The sequence below is a fragment of the Haemaphysalis longicornis genome, unplaced genomic scaffold (assembly GCF_048455015.1).
Source record: "Haemaphysalis longicornis isolate Haplotype H1 unplaced genomic scaffold, Haemaphysalis longicornis Haplotype H1 scaffold_6, whole genome shotgun sequence".
Classification (NCBI taxonomy): domain Eukaryota; kingdom Metazoa; phylum Arthropoda; class Arachnida; order Ixodida; family Ixodidae; genus Haemaphysalis; species Haemaphysalis longicornis.
Window position 1 is genome coordinate 198,849,891 of NW_027526407.1, and position 6,899 is coordinate 198,856,789.

The 6,899-nt window shown below is 43.2% G+C and overlaps 1 pseudogene; it reads left to right on the forward strand.

Annotated features, from left to right (window-relative positions):
• Positions 1–203: 203 nt before the first annotated feature.
• LOC144143431 (uncharacterized) lies at positions 204–1,509 on the forward strand (annotated as a pseudogene).
• Positions 1,510–6,899: the final 5,390 nt, after the last annotated feature.

The following is a 6,899-nucleotide window of genomic DNA, read 5'->3' on the forward strand; positions in this document are numbered from 1 at the left end:
GAATGTCTTTAAAAGGCGTCCGGATCACTCGAGCCCCGGTGGCACCTTTGAATGCAGAATTGAACGCAGTCCAATTAAGTATCCGTCTCGGAACTGAGCAAGACTGTGTCCCATTGCTCTGAAGTCCTACTGACGATTGATTGCGGAATATTACTATTTTTTATAGGACAGGTCTAAAATATGCAGGATGCTAACCCTTGCTGATGGCGGCTTGCACTTATCGTCATCGTATCTTATGGGGGCCCGACACCGGTTTGCGCAGTATGTTTACGCCGCTCCTGACCTTCCAGATCGTGGCCTGCTGGGTTGCTGACACCGCTGGCCTGGGCGACTACGCTTGGTCACCACCCGGTGGCCTACCCGTGCTTCTAGCGCCCACGCGCTGTTTGGATCAACGACGGATCCTGCTGCCGATCACCAGCCCGCCGACAGCACCCTGCGCCTGCAACTACGCCTGGCAACGCTACTCATCGTCGACGTCACCAATCACGTGGGACCTATCCGGCCTACTTAATCATTGGAACATCACCCTCACCTCGGGGCCCGACACCGGTTTGCGCACTATGTTTACGCCGCTCCTGACCTTCCAGGTTAGTTACCTGACGCATTCTAAACAATGCTCAACCAGCAACTACTTCCTTGTCGCGGTCTCGTGCCCCTACGACTTCAAATTCCGCAACTTGCTATGTACATGTTACAAGGTGTGCACCCTACAATTGCTGTCACAGTTGATGTTATTGCTGTCCGGAGCTAAACCCCGGCCCAACTAAAGCTCAGATAGAAGCCCTATTTGACGCTATCAAGAAGCTCGATGAAACCGTTTTAACCATTCTTGAAGATATTAACCAGCTCAAGGCAGTACAAACTAACCATGAAACAGTTCTCTCAACATTAACAAACCGAATTGTAGCGCTAGAAACAGTCCAAATTGAACCCTCACCGAACGCCGTACCCGAAGACGCCGTCACAATCAAGCATGAAATAGAAACACTAAATGCTGCTAATACCGACGCTAGTAATCGACTGCGCCGCAATAACCTTCTCTTCTTCGGTATTGAGGACTCTGTAAAAGAATCATGGGAAGAATCCGAACTTAACGTGCTAAATTTTTGCACCACCCAACTCGATATTAAGATCGAACCAAGTGCAATTGAACGGGCTCATCGGATCGGAAAATTTGCCCCTGACAAAACAAGACCAATCGTGGTAAAGCTTGCTCACTTCGAAACAAAAGAAAAGATTTTAGGCTGCGGAATCAAGCTTAAAGAAACGACCTTCGCCGTAAGGGAAGACTTTGCTGCAGCCACTCGCCTTGCGCGTGCTAAGTTGCTTAAATTCATTCGGCCAAAAAAGTGTGCATTTATGCTGCGGATGGACAATCTGTTTGTTGGAAACAAGACCTACTTATATGACGCGAAAAATGATAGCATTACGGAGCTTGAAAACTCACCCATCATTACATTAGATAACAACCCACTATCACAAGCCACCTCCGTTGGCATCACATGACAGGTTTCGAATCATTCCGCCTCGTGTAATACGTGTGTCCGCCCTATGGCATTTCTAAACTTAAACATCGCATTTACTAACATACGAAGCATAATTCCTAAACGCGATGAACTTTACAGTTTCATAAATGATATCAGTGCTGACATAATCATACTAACTGAAACATGGTTGCATCAAGACATTATAGATACGGAAGTGTTTCCCTCCAACTTGAACTTCACAATTTTTTGCCGCGATGGAGATAGAAAGAGAGGAGGTGGCGTGCTGATAGCCATTGCTAATACCCTAGCATCTTCACTTATATTCCATGATGACAAAATAGAATTAACCTGGGCACTTGTCTCAAACGGAGCCTCGAAATTTGTTTTTGGCGCCTGCTATAGGCCACCGGACAGCCACCCCGACTTCTGCGACCTACTTCATCAATCCCTACTTACAGTTACCAATAAATATCCTCAGGCACCCATATTTTTATTCGGAGACTTCAACTATCCAGCAATCATCTGGTCATTGCTTTCAGTGTCGAATGGGTCACCGTCTCAAGAACATCAATTTTTAAACACTGTACTTGATTTTAATCTTCACCAGGCCATAACCTGCCCTACCAGGGGTAATAATATCCTAGACCTCCTGCTAACTTCGTGCCCTGACGACATAAAAACAATTAACACGCTCCCTGGTCTTAGTGACGACAAACTAATCCATATTTGCATTTCTTCCCCGCTGAAAAAGAAATCACCCACACAGAAGATAATCACATATTACAAGAGAGGAAATTTTAACGGCATTAATCACGAACTCACAAAATTCTTAGGCAACTTCAGGATTACGCACCTAACTCGTAGTGTCAACGCTAACTGGGAACGTTTTAAGACTACAATGCTTAACCTTAAAAATAAATACATTCCTACTACCCTCATTAAATCAGATTCCAACTGTCAATGGTTTAACAAACAGCTCAAATCACTCTGCAACCGGAAGAAACGCTTGTACAGATCGGCTCACCTAAGCAGAAGTCCAACTGCATGGGAGAGCTATCGCTCATGCGCGAAACAGTATTTAACCGAACTCAAAGCTACAAAAATTAAATTCTTTTCCGATGACCTATTATCGATTCTACAATCAAACCCTAACAAATTTTGGCGCATGCTTTCCCCTACGTCACAATCTAATCGATTAGACCTCACTAATGCTGACGGATAACCAATCGACGCCGCACAGTGCGCTTCTGCTTTGAATGACCACTTTTCGTCTGTGTTTTCCTCTGCTAATACCACTGATACCGTAGCATTGCGGGATCCAGAAGCTGTAGCGATGCCAGGAATTGAAATATCTCCAGAAGGAATATTTAAACTGATTAACGATCTAAAAGTTTCTTCTTCGGCCGGCTGCGACAATATTAACAGTAAATTACTAAAAAGTACCATTTCAGTCTCTAGCCAGATACTTTACTTGATCTTCACATAATCATTGCAAACAGGAAACGTACCAGATGATTGGAAGAAGGCTAAGGTTATTGCAATTTTTAAATCAGGCAACCGCGCAATCCCAGCAAACTACCGACCTATTTCCTTAACCAGTATCCCATCCAAAATGCTCGAACATATCATAGCTTCAAATCGTATGACTTATCTGGAATCCATCAATTTTTTCTTTGCTCATCAACATGGTTTCCGGAAACTACTATCGTGCGAAACCCAACAAGCGGAATTCACACATGATATACTTCACTTCATGGACGAAAATCTTCAAACTGACGCCATATTTTTAGATTTCTCTAAAGCATTCGACCGTGTCCCTCATAACCTATTACTATCTTAACTATGCAACCTTGGAATCCCTCTCAACATAACTTCCTGGATAGAAAATTTCCTAACAAACCGGAAGCAGTTCACAAGCGCTAACGATTATGACTCACCTCTCTCTGACGTAACGTCAGGTGTCCCCCAGGGTGCCTGCCTCTCCCCGCTTCTCTTTTTAATATACATAAACGACTTGCCCAATAACGTACTAACAAAATTAAGACTTTTTGCCGATGACTGCGTGCTGTACTCTCCAATCTATAAACCCGATGGCAGAGCTAAACTTCAACATTATCTAGATATAATTGTAGCTTGGTGTGATAAATCTCTTATGCCATTAAACCTCACTAAGTGCAAAATGATGTCATTCACCCGTAAAATGATCCCAGCACAGTACACCTATAGCATAAAGTCTCTTACCATTAGCCCTTCACTATCTTACAAATATCTCGGAGTGCATCTATCATCTTCGCTATCATGGTCAAACCATATTCAAACCATCTGTTCGGAGGCCTTACGCACCCTCGGATACCTGCGCCGGAACTTAAAATTAGCCTCACCAGACATTAAAAAGCTAGCTTATGAAACTTATGTCCGACCGAAATTAGAATATGCCTGCTCAATCTGGCACCCCTCACAAACTTATCTTACTAATGATATAGAACGGATTCAAAACTGCTCTGCCCGTTTTATTTGCTCCCAATACTCTAACAATATTAGAGTTACTGCACTAAAAGAATCATTGAACCTGCCGTCACTTGAATCTCGTCGCATCATTCCTCGGTTGTGTCTTCTGCATGCTTTCTATTATCATCCTAAATCGCGACACGTCCTGCTTCGACCATCACACAGAACTTCATCCCGCATAGACCACAGTCATCCTATCGCACCCATAAATGGACACACATCTGCAATGATTACCTCCTTCTTTCCCAATAGGATTACACTCTGGAACAAACTACCCGATAATTTAGTAACATGCATTAACCGCCAAGCCTTCCGTAATAAACTAAAAATTCACTTGTCACAATCTAACTAAATTTTTTATTCTCCTGCCAGTTTTTACAGTAATTTTGAAGTACTGTTTAAAATGTTTCATATTTCTCTGCATGTTTACCCCTGTAACTTTACATTTACCTTGCACTTGGTAATGTTTACTGTATACTTTGCATTTTGTATCCTTTGTATTATTATTGTTCTCTGAATGTTAACTCTTGGTACCCTTTGAGTTTTTTTTTGTTTTTGCGTTGTTTCCTATACTTTGTACGCCGCCCCCCCTTATGTAATGCCTTCGGGTCTTTAAGGTGGAATAAATGAAATAAAATGAAATGAAATATTACTGATGGAACAAACGAACATATGTCACGACGAGAGGGGTGCTACATTGCAGTAGTTGCCACGCTACAGATTACCACGTCAATTTCTACCTGAGCATGAGATCCGGAAGTTAAAGGGGCGGAGTCCCTTAGGGGCTCGGGCTGTAGGCTTCTAATGTCGTTGGTGTTTCATTTCGTCGTAGTATCATGTAGTCACGGTACTGAAACACTGAGACACTCGTTTTCCAAAGCCCCGCGCTAGAAAGCTTTGTGCTTCAAAGACCAAGACGTACAGCAAATACGTAAACCTCTACCCCCCAACGGTTTCATCTCCGTGAGGAAAACCGCCAAGGTGCCAAGAATACACTTATACACTGCATGCTTCACCTTTTCCAGGTTTCATGTTGAGGTTTCATATCCGTGGGCTAAAACGCAAAGGCACTAAGGATACACTTATGCACTGCGTGCTTCACTCCTGCCCAGGTTTTACGCTAGTGCAGATGACCCGGGATTTTGTTCATTCTACTGGTCACGGTCTCAAACTGTATGTCCAGTTGGCGAGTGAAGTATACCACTGCAGCGTGGCGGGTGGGCGCTAGTCAACGGCAAACTTTTGCCGCGTTTGCTTTTTATTTTACACGCGACGTGAAGCTAGTTTGATTGCAGTCACCGGTATGAATCTGCTATGTAGGCAGGGTGAATAGAAAAACAATTGATATTCCTTTGAACGTGCACCCATGTTCCTCGCCCTCGACGTGGTTTGTCGCACCTGCCAGGGGGCATTGCACCATGCCTCTGACGGTGCTTATGGCTACGCCAACGACCAGTCGGCGCCCGTGTAGCTAGCTGTACTGGGTATATAGCCCAATAGCCTCGAATCTGCTTGGAGGATGTTTGTATTTATGAACAAGCTGCCCTTTTTTTGTGTGCCAGTTACTTCTTTCTTAGGGAAGTAGTTTTTGTTGTAATATTCGATTTTCCTGTTTTCTTGTTCCAGGATTCACTCAATATATTATTTGCCTGAGGTAAGCCAGAAAAAACTATTCTTTGTTGAGAGAGAACTAGACCGAGTGGCAGCACTCGCAAAGCAACCGCAGTCAAACAACACATTAAGTCTCTTTGTCATTAATATCTCGCTTTAAGGTCTGGACAATTGGTGGACAATAAACAAGTCCTGGTGTTTTTTTCTTATTCTTTTGAAGACTGACAAGTTTTTTCCCACATCTTATAAATGTGACACTGAAAGGAGTCGGTGACACAAAATACTCCTTCACTCAGTGTACACAGGAACCGTACAAGGTCCTATACACTTCTTTCGGAAGCCTTGTGGAGTCCGAAGATGCCTTCGTCATGTAGCCTTGAAATGTTTCTGACAACTTAATTGTCCGCACATGAATTTGGGAAACAACGGTGACTTTCAAGGCGCAAGAGTTGCATTCACGGACAAGATTGTGTTGGGCGATCATTATGCTGTTGGCAGAGAATGCATTGGATATGTAGAAGGGATGTTTTAACAAATTTAATAGCATGTTTCTAAAGCAAATGATGTTTTGTTTTAAAAGGCACCAACGTTTGAACATAGACTCTGTTTTCGACCACATGCTGCGACATCTTTTTCTGAATATAGGAGTATTGACGGACATCCGTAACATTTGCTTAACTTTGTTAGTGATCGCTCAACTTTACCCTACTCGTGGTGGCTGTGGTGCTTAAAATTTTTGAAGTATTGAGTAGACTCCTATACCAAACAGTTAGTTGCTGTCTCTATTGAGCCCTGACATAAGGGAGCGTGACAGTGCGCATTTCTCAGCCTAACCGACACAAACGCAATCGATAACGCACAGAGGTTTCCGTGTGATAATTAAGTAGTAGCAGCAACTGTTCTTTTGGAGACTGGGTAACTGGTATTAGCAACAGTCCGCCTCATTACACCTACCTTACGTATGAGGCAGACAATGGATTCATTCAAGTTTGCAATGAGGTTGCAGCCTCCTGTAATACGTACAATGAGAAATATTTGAATGCGCGGTTTCGAAAGGCCTGATAAGTTTGCCATTGTCTTTATGATCCCTGGTAATGGTATCTCTATTGTTATTAGTGTTCTTCAAATTACAGCGAGTATGAACTATACATATCTTAAGCATCTCCTGATACCCCTGAGCTGTGGTTTCATTGAAGCTGAAGCAGGCGCGCATATACTTTTTTTCTGATTTCTTAGGTTTGAGCAATAAGGAACCACGCTTTTAAACAAAATAGACATTGCAGGTTAGAG